The sequence below is a fragment of the Canis aureus genome, chromosome X (genome assembly GCF_053574225.1).
Source record: "Canis aureus isolate CA01 chromosome X, VMU_Caureus_v.1.0, whole genome shotgun sequence".
Classification (NCBI taxonomy): Eukaryota; Metazoa; Chordata; class Mammalia; order Carnivora; family Canidae; genus Canis; species Canis aureus.
The window spans coordinates 107,483,777-107,502,362 of record NC_135649.1 but is presented as its reverse complement, the minus strand read 5'-3'; the positions used below and the strand labels follow the sequence as shown (position 1 = coordinate 107,502,362).

The 18,586-nt window shown below is 37.0% G+C and overlaps 1 long non-coding RNA gene across 1 annotated transcript in view; it reads left to right on the top strand.

The window, feature by feature from the left end:
- The window catches only part of LOC144308479 (uncharacterized), a 42,644-nt gene extending 42,385 nt beyond the window's left edge, over positions 1-259 (top strand). Inside the window, exon 3 of the long non-coding RNA XR_013374951.1 lies at positions 111-259. This is a non-coding gene — a long non-coding RNA (uncharacterized LOC144308479). The remainder of the gene's footprint in view (positions 1-110) is intronic.
- Positions 260-18,586: the final 18,327 nt, after the last annotated feature.

Here is an 18,586-nt window from a genome sequence, read left to right as displayed (position 1 = left end):
GTGAAAGGAAATCTTGTCTTCTGGTCAGTTGTAGGGGGATAAATCTAGGAAATGCTTCTTAACAAGAAATAAGAAACATATAAGCACTTTTTTTCTTCCTCTGAACTTAGGTATACAAAAAGGTGATGATGGAGCTACTGGAGCCATTCTACAACCATGAGGGGAGCTACAGTCCAGAAAATAAAGAACGAGAGTTCATGATAAAATAAATCATTGAACAATTGAAATAATAAACTGTGGGGCATCCTATCTCTGGACATTTTGTTTTATGACATAATAAATACCCTGTGGCTTAAATAATTTTGAGTTGGGTTTTCTGTTACTTGCAGCCAAAATCATCCTAATGGATGTGACAATGTAGTATGTAACTTTGAAAACTGATGCTGTTTAAATCATTTTATCTGTTCTTGTATGCCATAATAATATTAATAGTTCTTGTTTTCTTCCAGTTTACAAATGGCCTTAAGAAAATTTCCAAGTTTGGGTTTAAAATGGATAATCCAATGAATAAATAAAATTTTAGACTTTTAAGGTATAGAAAACAAACTTTTCTCTTTCTTTCTTTGTCTCTCTCATCAGAAGATTTATTATTCATTTTCTCTGTCCAAACTTCTTTTCCATTTTCCTCACTCTACAGGATTTTAGGTCCATTCTCCTGACTGCTTCATTCTCCTGATCTACTTGCATGGACCCCTGATAGCTGCACCAAATATAGGCTGACAAATATGAGTAGTTGTAATAGGAGGAGCAGCTGCTGCAGATGCTTTCCAGAAAACAAAGAATCAGGGTTGACTATTGGGAAAATGGAAGGGATAGTAAAGCGTGACTCAGTCAAGGTTATAGGTAACATCTGAGTTGTATCTATGAGGATGTCATTTATGTTAATAAAGTATGTAAATATTCAGAGGCTAATATTTCACTAAAAAATTATCAAGTGCAAACAGAACTCAAAGGAGACTATTTGAGAACTCTTACTTCTTTAAAACTTGTCTATCCTCAGAGGAACAAGTAATTTGGACAAGAAAGATTTATAGTCGAGTAATTCCTTAACCTAAACAGATTTATTTCAATTCAACCAGCCTTAATTGCAAGCCTACTTTGAACTCAGTCCTTGATAGGCAGTTGCCATGAGCACAGAAGATAAAAAAGAATTCTCAGGGCTCAGTCGCTTAAGCATCTGACTCTTGATTTTGGCTCAGGTCATAATCTCAGGATCATAAGATCAAGCCCTGCATCAGGCTCCCCACTGGGCATGGAGCCTGCTTAAGATTTCCTCTCCTTGTTTCTACCTCATCCCCCTATTACCACTCTCTATCTCTAAAAAAAAAAAAAAAGAATTATCGTCTGCTCTGAAGAAGCTTCAACTTGGTCTTGAATCTGGCTAAAAAGTGCTAACTTGAAGTGTAAATAGGATTGTTTTCAGCAAAAATGGTGAGGTTAGCAGTGCTGATTGAGGGACCAGGGAGTATATCCCAAAGGAGGTGGGATTGGAACTGTATCATAAAGGATGAGTAAGGTCAACAGGGAGGAATGAAACCTAGGTAGGCAGATTTGAATGACACAAAAAGATACTCCTGGAATGACAGTAGAGCTGAAATTAGGTTGCATGTTTTTTATGACATCATCTTTGGAAGTGAGATAAACAATGCAACTCATTTTTTCATCTTTCTTCCCCTGACTTTCTAGCTGTTAGGATTTCTACCATCTTTGGTTATTATTCAGCTCTTCAGTCTGAGAGCTGCAATTTTAGTCTTAATGTCTGCTCTTTGTGTGACAGTTCTTGCATAGAATGCATTCTCAGTCCCTTCCATGGTATTTATCTTGATATGTGGAACAGATGGCAGAAACCAGTTATTTCTCTTTATGGACCATTCAAGATATGAGGGACATAGATGTTGTGACATAAGACCGTTAAGACTTTTTACACTGTTTTTACTTTAATCATTTGATGATTTTAAAGAAGTAAGCTATTTTTCCTTATTTATATTTGAACAAATAAGCATAAATAACAATCTATTCTTAGTTTTTTCCTTTTTCTAATTTTTATTTATTTATTTATGATAGTCACAGAGAGAGAGAGAGAGGCAGAGACACAGGCAGAGGGAGAAGCAGGCTCCATGCACCGGGAGCCCGATGTGGGATTCGATCCCGGGTCTCCAGGATCACGCCCTGGGCCAAAGGCAGGCACTAAACTGCTGCGCCACCCAGGGATCCCTATTCTTAGTCTTTTCCTAATCAGCTTTTCTAGATTTCAGATATACTGGTATGATTTAACTTATGGATTTAATGGTTGCATTATATTGTTCTTTGGCATTTACTCAGTCTCAATGCACACAGATCCTGGTCTCTTCAACATATAATACACATATGTTAGGTACTACTATTGGTTTGGCCTAAGGGACACCTGGGTGGCTCAGAGGTTAAGCGTCTGCCTTAGGCTCAGGGCATGATCCTGGGGCCCCGGGATCGAGTCCCACATCCAGCTTCCTGCATGGAGCCTGCTTCTCCCTCTACCTGTGTCTCTACCTCTCTTTCTCTGTGTCTCTCATGAATAAATAAATAAATAATCTAAAAGAAGAGATTTGTTTGGCCTAGGAAAAACAAAAATGACTTCAGGGGGAGATAAGACATTAAACATACACCTAACATACAATATCATGATCATAAACATTGGTCTAGATAAGACATAAATTTGGGTTCAAATTTGAGATCTATTACCTGATAGTAGTGTGATCTTGGGTAGGTCATTGCAACTCTCCATACATTAATATTCTGATACATAAAACAGGGGTATCAACACTTACTTCCTAAAATTACTATATAAATTGCTTAAGATAGCATACGTACAGGACTTAATACAATGTCAGGCACAGAATAAATGGTTACTATACTTATCATACACAGGGTTCTATGCTCATAACATGGTCTGGGGAAGTCAAGAAAAGCCTCAAAGAAGAGATATTATTTACATTAGGAACAGAAGAATAAATAGGGCTGCCTAGGGAACAGGGACAGAAAGGATTTTCTAAGCAAAAGGAGCAGCATGTGAGAAGGCATGGGAACCAAAAAAATGGCTTTAGTTCATTTGAGGAACTAAAAGTATTTTGGTATGACTAAAACCCAGGGTGAATGTAAAAGAATAGGAGTCAGGAGAGGAAAGTAGGTAGATGAGGCCAAAGAAGTAGGTGAAGGCCAAAATATAAAAGCTTTTGTGTGCCATTCTATGATATTTATACTTTAACATATGACTGATCAAAAATAACAGAAGAGTTCGGGGTGCCTGGGTGGCTCAATCAGTTAAACATCTGACTCTTGATTTCAGCTCAGGTCATGATCTCAGGGTCATGAGATTGAGCCCCATGTCCTGCTCTATGCTTATCAGGGAATCTGCTTGGGATTCTCTCTCTCCCATTCCTTCTGCCTCTCCCTACTAAAATAAATAAATAAATCTTTTTTAAAAAAGAATAACAGAAGAGTATTAAATAGCATGACATGGTCATATTTTCATTTGGGGTCAAGATGGTAAATGTTAAAAAAATAATAAAAAAGATGGTAAATGTTGAGGGGAAGTATAATTATCGGGGAGGATGATACTAGGAGGAGAGTGGCCATTAGAATCTAGATATTGCAATAATCCAGTAAAGAAACTATAAGGGATTGAACTGAGATAGTTAATGGGGATCTACAGGAGGAGGAGGGTATGGATCAGCAAGGTGAACAAAAGTAGAACCAATAGGACCTTATGATTTAAAGAAAGGAGCAAGGGTTTGGTGAGAAGAGAGAAACATCTAGGATATTGCTCATCTTTCTAATCCAGAAAACTAGGTGGATTGAGAGGTAATTAACTTACATTGTAATAAGAACTCAGTTTTGAATATGCTGAGCTTGAGGGCTCTGTCATACATTCAAGCAGAAAGATCAATCTGGCAATTCTATAATTCAGAAGAGACAACTAGACTGAAGTTGTAAATTTGTAGTGGTCAAACCTAAATTATCTATGACTTAATTAAGATGACGATCTGTGATAAAGAGTCTAAATCCATTTCTGATGTTTGACTGTTGATAGCTTTAAAGCCTTGCCACACCCTCTTCCCCTGTACCTGAGCAAGTTAGTAAGGCCTTGATGTTTGAGACTTGGTGCCAGGGGGAAATTAAAACTATGCAGGCCCCAGCCCATGCAAGCAAGCCCTTCATTCCAGTGAGCTCCACTACCTTGTAACTATAAATCAAAAGCTAGCCAACCCTCCCTGCTCTTTCAAGTCATTTTTGGACCTGCTTAGGAATATACATTTCTTTCCCTAGAAAGCCTTATTATGTGAATAATAAATTTCTTTCTCATCCTCTTGATGTATATGTGGTATGATGTGTCTCAATATCCAAACCAATTTTAGGTGAGGGGGGTTCTATTCCAACTCTCTTGTATGATAATAATACAGCCAAACTGTGTCCATTATGTAAAGGTCCAAAGTCATTGTGTCTTTTTCATAATATGTAGCTTTTGGATATCTAAGGGATTAAGATCATAGCAAGAGAACTATCTACATATGTGTATGTATAAAATATAACATGGGCAAAAGAGAAGTGGTCAGGGCATAGAAAACCTTGGAAGACAATCAGCAATTAAACATCAAGCAGAAGAAAAGCTCATGAAGAAGTCTGAAAAAGACTTGGCTGAAAACTAAGAGAAGGAATTCAAGCAAGGAAAGGATTTTTCAGAATGAAAAAGAATTCATCAGGATCACATGTTTAACATAATTCAGACTGGTTTAATAGTATATCAGGAAATGACTAATAAAAAGAAAGTATTGGTTGATTTATAAACATCTCTATATGGAAAAGAACAACCTGTCCCTCAAAATTTGGCCATTATTAACCTTGGTCTACTTTACTTTTAGAGAATTGGGTAACTTTACTCAATATAATCATGTAAGCTGCTCTCAGTTTAATGTCCCAGATAACTATGGATATCTGGCTCTCTTCTTAAAAAATGACAAAATAATTGAACAAGTTCTTTAAACCATATTTCATTTAATGATCAAAGATAACAAAGAACCAATAAACACAAATCATTATGAAACCAGAAAATCTGGCTCAAAAGGTATGGCCTGTTGGCCAGAAATCATAGCTTTTTTCCTTTCCTAAATTCCAGTCTTATTCCTAGTATTCAATACAAGCTTAGGACCTGCCTACATATCTTCACTTCTAATATTCTAGAACCAATAGAACCAGCACAGATTTGCACCTTTTTTGAGAAATAAGAGTTGCTATAAGAATGGAGTTTCATAAAAAAAAAAAAAAAAAAAAAAAAAAAAAAAAAAAGAATGGAGTTTCATGATCTGTGTAGGTCCATGAGCTCTAGTTTCATATTATCTTTCAGTCTCAATCAGTATTAGTGGTTGCCTAGAGTTCTAGGTTGAGGAGTATTCTAATGCCACAATGGGATTTGCTGTGTTTTCTGACTTTGATTTTTTTCTACAGTGATTAGAGACTGGTTCTGCCATCTGCTGAGTGACCATGACCATATCTTGCAGCATATGTTGGCTCACAGCCCTACCTTTATACCTAACAAACAAATTCTTCTCCCTCCAGTTTCATACTATAGGATCTGTCCATCTTAGTTTCATCCCAAAGCTAGTATGTAGTTTGTGGTTTTTACACAAATTTCTGTTTTATACATTCTTGAGCTGTCTATGAAATAGGCAAAATTAGCAAGCATCCCTCAAAATTGTGATATGGATCAAAGTGAAAGTTTACAGTTGTTTGTCTTTCTTGTTACAACATGTAGAGATTGTTTGGTTTTGCAGGTTATGATCATTGTCTATGGAATCAAGTAGACTTTTGTTCAAATCTAAGATTGACTACACACAAGCCATGTGATCCTGAGTGACATATTTAACTTATCTGAGACTCAGTCTCTACATTATAAGAGGGGAATTAAAAATACCTACCTTAGAGAGTTTTAAGTGTGTCTGACTGTGTGCGTATATGTGCACTTATGTTTAGTGCAACACATGGCACAGAGAAACACTTTACAAATGACAAATGTTATAATATGAAAAACTTAGGTGATAATAGCTAAGACTTATTAGATTCATTTTACATATCAGGAAGCTGGAGAAGGCAAGTAAACTTCCTAAGGCCTTGCAGCTAGGAAGGAGTGGAGTTGAGATTCCCAACTGGATCATTTGATTTCCAGGGCATTTCTGTGTGCTGCTGGCTCAGTGCAACTCATTACTACCTTCACTGTCTTCATAGATCTAAGCTGAACTATGATTAAAGAAATCATACATTTACTTCTTGCAGACAAAACTGATCCAGTATGAGTGGGATGTCCTGGTTTATTTACCAGATCCACTCATTCTCTCATCAATCTTGAAATACAATTTTTTAAAAAAGTCAAACTCCTTCCTTTAATCATCAGATTTTTTAAAAGGCTTTTGTAGACTTAGGCCTGGCATTTTATTTTAGTTGTTTCAAAATATATTTTGGAAAATTATTGGACTGCTGAATTTTTCTGATATTTATAGCTTGAAATCCATCTTCTTAAGATGGCTATCTATTGCCTCTCCTGGAAAGGGCAACATTAACATTTCTTTATTTTTAGGTACAGCAACCACTTTCTCAAATAAATATCCACTGAGAGTTAATTCTTTAGTAATGGGACCAAACAAAATAAATTTAAAACCACTAGTCTGTACAATATTTTCAGAAATGTAGTATTTATCAAATAAGTATTCATTTCTTTAAAAACACTGTGATGCCAATGGTTATACCTTATATTCATATTTAATGTATATCAAATATTACCCTCATATAAAGTTAAATAAAATAACTTAAGCACCAGAAAATTGTAATAAAGACTAAGACTTTCAGAGGAGTTCCAAATTGTTTAATAAATTATTTCTCTCAATGAAATTGTTACATTCTAAAAAGCCTCATACTGGGGATTTCCTGGCGACTTTTTTTAAAGTGATTCCTTGTAAGGTTCCACATTCTGATTTTTCATTTTTATCCCACAGCACATAAATGTCATTATTGTGCTTTTTCAGTTATGAAAACATTTATATCATAAAATTACATAAATCACATATACGTTAGATACAGAATTATCTTGAGGTTTGGTGATGACCTTGGGTCATCTTTTAATTGCTTGCAAATGAATTAGTAGATGGATTGCTAGGAGCTTTGCCAGTGGAATGATTTAAAATTCTGGACCATCAAACAAACTTTTCTCAAAGTTTCCTCTTACTCTTGATTTATCACAAATAAATAAATCTCTAAAGGTGTGGGCTCCTGTCAAATTGTAGATCAGTCTTCAACTATACAGCCACTTGTTATTCAAATCTGTGTAACCAGGGCAATTTTGGTTGTAAATAACAGAACACTCCAAACTAGTTTAAGCAAAAAAAAAAAAAAAAAATTACATAACAAACCCAGAGGCAGCAGAACAAACCCTGATCCAGAGGCAGGGCCGGCTACAGGCAACAGTTGGGAGTTGATGTTCAAAAGATGTCATCAAGATTTGATTTCTAGTGGTGCCTAGGTGGCTCAGTCAAACATCTGAATTTGATTCAGGTCATGATCTGGTCCTGGGATTGAGCCACCTGTTGGGCCCCACACTCAGTGGGGAGTCTGCTTCTCCCTCTTCCCCACTCCCTCCCCTTCCCTCTCCCCTTCCCCTTCCTTCTCCCTTTCCTCTTCTTCTTGCCCCCTTTCCTTTCCCTCTCCTTCTGCTCCTCTCCTGGCCCCTCTCCCTGCTCACGCTCTCTCTCATATAAATAAATAAATTCTTTTTTTTAATAAATTCTTTTAAAAAAAGAGATTTGATTTCTCTCCATCTCACTATCTCTGGGCCCCTATTTATTTCTTCAGTCTCAGGCACCTTGTTGTACCAGTATGAGGGAAGTAATATGGCCTCTACAGACCCTCATGTTCAAGTAAAGCAGAAAACAATGAATATCTTCTCCCTAGAAACCCTGGGAAAGCCCCAGTGTGTTTGCAGACTTATAGGACCACGGAACCATCATTGAACCAATCACTGTGTCCTGGGGAAATGCAATATGCTGACTGGCATTGTCTTAGCCCCCTTGGCCTGCTAAAACAAAATCCCACAGACTGGGTAACTTATAAACAACAGAAATTTGTTTCTTGTGATTCTCAAAGATGGGAAGTCCAAGATCAAGGGGCCAGCATTGTTGTGTTCTGGTAGGACCTATCTTCCCGGTTCATAGCTGGTGCCCTCTTAGTGTCCTCATATGGTAGAAGTGACAAGGGGTCTCTGGGGGGGGGGTCTCTTTTTAAGAACACTAGCTGCATTCATAAAGGCTCAAACCTCATGACCTAAGCACCTCCCAAAGGCCTCACCTAACACCATCACATTGGGCATTAACATTTCAACATATGAATTTTGAGGGAACACAAATATTCAGATTATATCAGGCTTAATCTTGGCCATATTTTCCATCCTCATGTTCCATTCAGATTCATGGCTATAAACAGGGGACAGGTGAATTCCCAAATATCTTACAAATAAGATAAATAGATGCCCAGCCACCAAAAGGTAGCATCTATACCCTCACTTCTATGCTTTCCTGTGAGTATCTTTAATGCACCTTTCCTCCCATAGGGAGGTCATGAGGTAAAGAATATTATTTCTAAATTCAATTTTTGCTAACAGGTACTCTTTAAGGGAAAAAATACTCAAGTAGCAGTTCCCAGAATACATATTGTAGGAGTTGGCTAATAAGACTCTTCTGTATTCTTCTGCCACCTGTCATCTTGGGATCTCTCACCATTCATTATCTGGTAGCAGGCCTGCAGTGTACAGATGGAAAAGTCACCCCAGAGGGAAGAGAGCTGTTATACTCTACCCCCCTTCTGGTTCCACTTCTGTGCAATGCTAATTTAATCGGGCACATGATTCACTCACTCACCTTAAACTCAAGCCAGACCTCATTCTATTTTTAATGTTTTAATTTTATTATTCACCCACAAATGTATCTATCTCAGCTTAGGTATATTTTTACACAGTCAGAAATATAAGCTAAAGGAAAAGGGTTTCTCTTGTCATTCCTATTCTCTCCTTCCCAGATCATTCCAAATACTTTGCTTTAAGCCATGTATAAGATAACCGCTTTGAAAGCATTAGAAGTTACCTTGAAGCGAGTATTGGAGTGAGTGAATAGCATACTGATTCGAAATCCTAGTGAACATCCAAAATAGCCTTTATAGCAATGCCACTGGAAACAAGGAGTGAACCAGTGGGGAAATGAGCAGAGTCACACGGGGCCAGGTTGGCATGTTTGGGTTACCATTCAGAAATGGAGAGCCATTGGTTTATCAGATTTGTTATGATCACTCTCAAGTTTACAAAGGATAATGTAGGTTGAGAAGTGGGAACAAGAGAAAGGAAGGTGGTCAAAGCCCAAAGAAGTTGTAATCACTACCTTTGTCTGATAGAAATTCCAAAGCAAGAAACTAGGAGGAGAGCTTTGAAAAATAAAAGAGAGCTGACTTGCAGGTGTATTTGACTGAGGTCTCACACAGTTAATTAAAATTCCTTTAGCCACAATAGTAACTGTGGGTGGGTGAGGGGTTATAATGTACTGCTGCTAATTAACCATTAAAACTTGGTCAATAGCTTATGAGTCACCCATTTCATTTTATAATACCAAATTATATTTGATTCAGTTATAAAGAAATGCTTAGCTGCACCTGTGAAATACACACTATATAGATAAATGCTTCAATTTGATTTTCAACATGAAGATAGAGATATGGAAAAAAATCTGATAATATTATCTGCTGTCACATATTTACATGGTAAACTGTGTCCTGGTTATCTTTATAATATTTTGATTTATGGAAGGAAGAGAAGAAGGGAGGTTGTGAAATATGCAAGATAATAGTCGTGTCTAGCAGCAAAATTTACATGAGACACCGCCATGTAAACAACATTCTGAAAACATCTCTTTTCAAGGATAGTCTCCTGCATGATAAAGAGTTCTATGCAGAATCAATAATTACTTAAAGCACTAAAAATTATTTTATACATATTCTAAAATTCTATTACAGCCTGTGAAATATCCAATAATGAAAGTTGTATTTTAATGTGTTTTAGTCTGTGCATTATAAATTAGCTAATTGAGAAAGTTATTTTGGGAAGAAAAACAGAATACTGTGTAGATCTTTAAGTAACTAATAATTTTTAAACTTCTCATTGTAAATTTTCACATCTGATAACAGTTTTTTTTTAGCTTTGCTATCTATTGAAAACGAAGATACTAAATTTTCCCTTTTGTGAGGTTTCTAATAGTCCATGAAAATATGATTGAAAAGTTTTAGCATTTAAAGCTGTTCTCCATATATCTTTGATTTAATGAGAAACATTATCGTACAACATTTTTTCCCATTCAATTAAAACAACAGTTATTGAATGCCTTGTATTTGGAAAGCAAATTATTAGGGGCTGTGAGAGATACAAGAGCACTTTGGATGCTTAGAAATTAGTATGAGAAAGACAAATACATAAATAACACTTAAAACAAGGCAACGCTATAATAGAAACATCATTATTTTAAACTTAAAGCAGAGAAAATGATACCCTTAAGTTAAAATAATTTAAATGTTATCTTTCTAGTCATTTGTACTGTCAGACATCCCTCTAGATGATGGACAATATTAATGGCCAACTAGAAAAACATTCTGGAAGCCCTTAAATGAAAGGTAATATATAGTATGATGCAATGGTTCTCAAATATGAGTATCTGTCAGAATCAGAGAGGACTTGCTAAAACACAAATTGCTGGACCCCACCCCATGATTTCTGATCCAGTAGGTCTGGGGTGTGATCCAACAATGTACATTTCTAACATGTTTCCAGGTGATGCTCATGCTGCTGGTCTGGGAGGCCACACATAAGAACCACTGGAGAGCTCTAGTGCTAGATCACCCAAATCTGAATCCTGCCTCACTATTTACACCTGCCTGATCTTTGAAGCATGCCCCATCGCCTCATCCAACAAATCTGCATAATGAAAGCACTATGGCAGAAACTGCTACTCAATGACCAAACTTTTGTTCTCTTCTTTTTCCTGGACCTACAGCTAGACAACTATTTCCAGCCTCCCTTGACGTAAGTTAGGTGTGGACCTGTGATTGAGATCTAGCCAAGGAATATGATCAGAAATGATGTGCATCACTTCCAGGCTTGACATTTAGACTCCCACACACATCATTCGTGCCCTTTCCATCACTTCCAGCTTGACCCAAATGAGTATGATAAACTTGGAAGCTGCAAGTTAAACACAGCAGAGCCACGAAATGGAAGGAGACTGGATCTATGAACCAACATCTGAAAGAGAACTGCTCAACAGCAACACCTATTTGGGCTTTACATGAGGGAGAACTTGACTTATTACTGATATCCTTGACAACTAGCATGCCACCTGAGACACAGATGCTCAATAAATAATTGCTGTACTGATAAAGAAAGACATTAAAGAATGGATTAGTCTAACAGTAGACATATGGGAGGTAATAATCTCTTTAGCAATGGAGATAATTAAATAAAACTATATGGCTGCCATGAAGAGTTCTATGGAATGTGTTCCTCAATAGGTAGAAGGATAGGTAAGATCACCTCCAGGGACCCTTCCAAATATAATATTCTATAATGTTATGCCCTAAATTTAAAACATTAGGCTGCAACTTTTCAGAGCTATACCTTTCTTCCCAGATCCATTATGTTTCAGTCCTTTTGTTTTCTTCTCTTCCAAATGTTCACCTTTCCCTGTTAATTAATCAATCAGCATTCACAGAGCAGGTAAAATATGGCCAGGCCTGTCTACAGGTACTTGGCATCTAATTGTGGAGAGTACTTGTGAAACAACACCACATTTGAAACAAGTAGTAAACAACATCAAAGAGATCATTAAATGCTACGATAAAAAGTTGTTGAGGGGTATCCCTGGGTGGCGCAGCGGTTTAGCGCCTGCCTTTGGCCCAGGGCGCGATCCTGGAGACCCGGGATCGAATCCCACGTCGGGCTCCCGGTGCATGGAGCCTGCTTCTCCCTCTGCCTGTGTCTCTGCCTCTCTCTCTCTCTCTCACTGTGTGCCTATCATAAAAAAAAAAAAAGTTGTTGAGGAAGTTGCTTCAAGTGTATTATTGTACTGTGCATGTTAAAAGCATGTCAGCTACTAGAAAATTAAAAAGTTCAAATACAACTTTCTTTTCTGTAGATAAGAAGCGCAAATGCGGGCATATCTTGTTTTTAAAAAAAAGATTTTATTTATTTATTTATGAGAGAGAGAGAGAGAGAAGCAGAGACACAGGCAGAGGGAGAGCAGGCTCCATTCAGGGAGCCCGACATGGGACTCGATTCCGGGTCTCCAGGATCACACCCTGGCGCTAAACCGTTGTGCCACCAGGGCTGCCCGCGGGCATATCTTTTAACCTCACTTCTCCCTTCTATAAAAGTATCAATTCTTTACAATTCACTAAGGAGTAAAATTAAAAAAAAAAGAACTGATTCATGGATTAGAAAGTATGGAGCCCTCCTTTGAATGTAGGCTTTATTTTGGAACCTCATGTTTCAATTCAGCTTTATTTGCATTCCTTGTTTTCTCTCCACATGTAATCAGGATTTTTGTTATTAGCGATGGTTCATCTAAGAGTCCTTCATTTCACCTGTCTGTAGAACCCAGAAAACTTTGTTTTTGATCATGTTGGAAAAGAACAATAGGCCTCTCGTCCTCCACAGCAAGGAATGTGATTGGAGTTCTTCATTTGGACTTATGCCCCTCTCACTAGCCAGTTGTCACCACTGCTGTTGACCTGCCTGCCACCTGCTTGCATTCTGGGTGGAGACAAGAAACTTAAATGTTTCAGCAGGACTTGTTAGGCCAGCTGCTGCTGATGAAACTGGAGATTACATTTCATGAGCATGATTTCATGTTCTGGTAGATATAGGAAATAACCTTTCAAATCTAAAGAGATGACAAAGAAAAGTTACACAAAGGAACATTTAATGCTTTTCTAAATGAACATAATGTAATAATAATTGAAGTAAAATTAGGCAAGTTTGCCCTGACTAAACTTCTTCTCTGCCAGCTGTAAATGCTGCCTCCAGCTGCATTCTTTTCATGGGAAAACAGTTCAGTATTGTACATTTTATCAAACTCATTTTAAAACCATTTCCACAATGTTTTCCTCTAGTTCTGTTTTGAAGATTTTACATCTGTAATATATTTCTTAGATATTTTTCTCTAAACCCTTTGAAAAATAAATGGATGAAAAGCTCTATTTCAGCTTTTCCAAAGTTTGACTCCACTTCAGATGGCCCCTTTGACCTTTGTGAGCCATATTTATGAGGGATCTTTTGTCTGACAATTGTCTTTTGTATCACAAACTGGTTACAATATTATTAGCCTAAGAACAGAGACTAAGGGGAAAAAATTAAGTATTTTGCTATTCTGTGTTTTTCCTCTGGCTATAGGGGAAAGACTTTTCCACAAATGCTGTAAATCAGTGCCTCCTAGATCCTACTCTGCATATAATTCACTTTAGGATTTTGTTAGAATGTAGATTATAACTTAGGAGTTCTGGGGTAGGGCCTAAGATTCTGCATTTCTAACAAGTTCCCAGATGAGCTGATGTTGTTGGTCCAAGGCTCTAATTTTTTTTAAGGCTCTAAATTTTTAATCAACTTTCATCTTCTTATTGCTCAGCCACCATAGCTTCCACCTGTGTCTCAAGAGGTCTTGAGAAGAGAACCAGTTTAACTAGTTTTTCACGACTCTTTGCAAAAGTCAGGAGATTTACTTTAAAAATAACTTTTAAAATTCAATAAAAATAAAAGTGGGGTAAACACCAAGTAGAAAGATGTCCTGGTAAGAATGGGTCAAAGGTACACGAAATTCAATTAAGGAAAGAAAACAAATCTATTCTGTATGGCATTCAGAAGTAGAGTAAATAAAATATTATTAGAGGTTGTTTTGTAAAGATCTATTCTGCTTGGGTTGGTACAACCTCTAGGTGAAATCTTCTTCCCAGGATACCAAGAAATATCCTCTACTCAAGTCTTGCTTCATATTGAATTTAGTTGCTTGCTCAAGAGTGTAAACATAAACACAATGGTGCCCTTAATCACTTTAATCCAAGAAGATGTCTAGCCTCTATCTCCCAATTCAGGAGTCTCTTTCAGCAAATCTACAGAATGCTAAAAATGAAAGTACTTAGTTTTTCCAAATTGTTACTTCACATTGAAAGAAGAGAGATACTTTTCTCCAAACTCTGCCACTGGTGTCATTAGATGCCCATTTTCACAGATACTATCCAGTACTTCAATTACCATCAATCATTTCATAAGCAGATTTAAGTTTATTAATTATGGGAGTGCATTTCACAAACAATGGAAGAACCTAGTGAAGTCTATGAACTCCAGAGGGAAAGATAGCTACCTAAAAAAAAGTAACCATAGTGATAAAATGGATATAATAAAGAGTTGACAGAAAATGAAGTTGATGGTTGTTTTTCTCATTTATACTTATTTGCTAGGACTGTTCAAGCCTTTATTTTTTTTTATTTTTATTTATTTATTTATTTATTTTTACCAAATGGCAGATAGAAAAGGAAAATTAGAGGAAGCAAATACATCCTCCTGTGTTTCCTAATTACCTCTATTCCTCCTGATACTCTTTTATTCTTTCAGTTTATTTTACCATAATTATGAAATCAGGTTCTATGTTATTACTAATTTTGTAGACCCAATGGCTATTGCAGTGCTATGACATATAATGGATGCTCAATAAATATTTGCTAAGTGAATGAATGAGTATATTACACATATGGTAATTCATTATTTAAACGTTTTTACACCTTTTCCTGACTCACTAAGAGAAAGAAAAAATACACATTGACATTTAAACACATATGTACACTGTAAAATTAGAATGAGTAATCTATTTGGTTTTTATTCACAGTAAGGGATGAAAAATACATTTATTTTTATTAACTTTCTGCACACCAAGACCAGTGAAATGACTTCTCATACTTAGTAGAATCTCCTAGCTATTTGTCCCAGGAAGTGGTTTATAAATCAGAAAGAGGTTTTCCCAACTTAAAAATAAAAATCAGGGCAGCCCGGGTGGCTCAGTGGTTTAGTGTTGCCTTCGGCCCAGGGCATGATCCTGGAGTCCTGGGATCAAGTCCCATGTCGGGCTCCCTGCATGGAGCCTGCTTCTTCCTCTGTCTGTGTCTCTGCCTCTCTCTGTGTGTGTCTCTCATGAATAAATAAATAAAATTTTTTAAAAAATCAAATCTCATTTATCTGATTTTAGAGCTCTTGGTATTTTGAAACCATTACTATTGGTGGAAGACACTGTGGTGTGCCACCTTGACTTCTCTTGAGAGAAAGGCTTGTCATCTCAGCTGCTGGCAGTGCTGTTGGCAGACAACCTTCAGCTGTCAATCTCTTTGTGGCTGCCTCAGCTGCAAAGAGCCATCTGACCCAATATCAATCCCTTTACCTGATGACCCACATTCAATGACTAATCAGTACAAAGTTAAAAAGACCTATCCATCTTGACCCAACTTGGAACAACTTGGAAAGGCCTTTCTGGTTTCAGAACTCTCTGTGGGGTCAGTCATGGCTCTTGTTGGGTCTAACTTATACCTCAACTTCTCCCTCTTCTCAAGCCCTGCTCCCTTCCCCTACTGCCCCAAGGGCACCCCCTAATAAATATTTTGCATGTTAAACTTCATCTCAAAGTCAGCTTCCTGAGCTCAACTCATGGTATTATTATTTCCATGCTATTTTTATACAAAATACAGAAAATGTTTCTAATTTCCACTGAGAACAAATTGCTGCATTTTGTAGAGTTTACTCTCTGAAATGACTTATTCTAGGTCAGAGCTATTTGACAAAAATCCACATTGTCAAGGTTACTGTTCCCTACTACTTTTTATTTCATTATTGTGTTGATGACACAGGGGAATAGACCAGGAGTTACATTGCCATGGTGATTCCCCTGCAGTGAAAAGAACATCATTTGAGGTTCTTACTTTGTACTACAGGGGTAGAGTTGGTACAATGGTTTCTAAATTATAAATTGAGTCTCCTCTAACTAGGCCATATTGACATGAAGGAAGCATCCAGAAACATGTGACTTTTGAAGACCAAACTCAGAAACTCTCTATGGATTGTTAAGTTACTCCATCACCAGTAATTCTGGAGCTCTAGCCTGCTTGCTTTGTAATCATCCCTCCCAAATTTATTTCTGTACCTGTTTATATGATGTACTGATAATTTGAGACAGAGATGGATAAGGAGAGCTCTCCATGTTAAGAGTTCTTTCAGTTGTCTCCATGGTGATCCCTGTATAGTTAGTAAATCCACAACTTAATTTTATTGCTTATCTTGAAATTACCAATGGCTTTAGCTTTGGATGTATGGGAGAGCCATCAGGGCTCATACCACAATTTGTAAAACAGGTACTACCAAGCTTCATTGGAGACTCAGCCTCTCTTTCCCCTTTCTTTTTTACCTTCTTTAGGAACCCAAGGTCCTCATATGTTTTTTTCTTCCTCATTCCTTCATTATAAAAAAAGAGACTAAGATATAAATAAATGATAAAGAAGCATATTACCTTCTTCTGGGAGTTTACTTTTTATTTTTTTATTTTTTTTTAGTTTACTTTTTAAATGTAAACAAGGGAACGAATCTCTAGTTAAGGAATTTTAGAAATTGAGAAAGTTTGTCAATGGGGGAAGAATAGGAAGAGGTTGAGGAACAAAGTCTATGCACTGATTACACTGTACCCCATTTTCCCCATCTGTAAAAGGGAAGAGTAATATTATCTACTTCTGAGAGTCACTGCATAGATTAAATAAAATATGACATGTAACATGCTTAGAACAGTGACTTGTTCAGCTACTGCTATTTTTATAATACTATTTTCTACTCATAAGGACAATTAGGAAAAATTTCCTTCTGCACCTTGAAGCTGAGTTATAAAATGACCAAATGGTCTTTCTCTTTAGGGGTAAGCTGTATAGCCTTGTTATTCAAACAGTGGTCCAAGGACCAGAAGTATGAGACACATCAGGGAGCTTGTTAAAAGTCCAGAATCTCAAGCCCCACTCCAGACCTACTAAAGCAGAATTTACATTTTAACAAGATTCCCAGGTGATTCCTACATTAAAATTTGAGGGGCCTTGAAGTAGAGATAGTGGTCTCAAATAGGGGCTTTGAAATCAAAGAGACTCAAGCTCCAATTTGCCAGCTGTGGGACTGTGGGCAAGTTACTTAATCTCTCTGAGTCTGAAGTCCCTCGTGTGTAAAATGTAGAATAATCACATCTATTTAGTAGGGTTCTTCTGAGAATTACATGTGAAAATATGCAAAGCATTTATTAATATGCATATTGGGCAACCACCAAGTATCTTATGAATTATGGCTATAACTACTCTCAAAACAATCTCTAGTTTTTGAAACATGTAGTTTCAAGCTCCCAAGGACAAAGAACTTGACTTAATTCAGTGCAGGATTGTTCATATAAATAATTTTTAAAATATACAAGGAATGTTAGGGATCATCTTAAAAATGATTAGTTTATTTTGTATTTGAAGGGTTGGCTGGTGAAGAAAGGATTTTCCTTTGTGTCTCTCTAAATCTTTCATTGTCTTGCTGGGTAAGATATCTTCAGGATAGACACAAAGGTGGTCAGTTGGTCATGGCAGGTAGGGGAATACCAGCAGGTCTATTCAAGCATTTCAGTCTTTTAGACACGAGTCTCCCTGCCAGCGAAGGTGACCAGATTTTTCAGGTCTATGATCCTAAAATGTGGTGCTCCCAAAAACTCTCTGAAGACTGGAACCTGAAGTTGTTGAATATGGACTGGCAACCACAGGTTCTACAATCTTAAATGCATTTCACATTTATCTCAAGGTTAAGAGCAGAGGCTGAAGCACCAAAACACCGGGGTTCAAATGTCATCATTTGTAAAACAGAGATCATTACAGCTCCTTCCTCTAAGGATGTTGAGGAGAACTGAATGAAGTAATCTATGTATAGATGTTAGCACAGTACCTGGTTTACAGTGAGCACTCAATAAGTATAAGCTATTGTTGGAATTATCATACTTGCTGTAGCTGCTCTCCCTAGAATTCTGTCTTTGATATATCAGACTTCACCCTATTTTCTTGATCTCAACACTAATTTGGGGACTATACCCAGCCTCTAACTAATCTATTATAATAGTTTGGTTGGAAGAATTAGAGTTAATATAATGACATACCAATGGAAATGTAAGGTTACTTAGTAGAAGATTTCCACATAAGGGCATTTCTTAGATGACTGAGCATTGGGAGAACTAATTTCAGTGCTGTTGAAATGCTAGTGTAGCCAGGCTCTAAGAGACTGTCAGCCATTTTCAGGCTTTTAATGAGTTCCCCAAGGAGAAGCAAAAGCTACCACCCTGGCAAGCCTTTCCCTATGCCTGAATTCTTTGTCATTCAGCTGCTGGTGCTCTGGAGACTAACATATTGGTACCCCTTTCTTCAGAATACTGAAACAATAAAATAT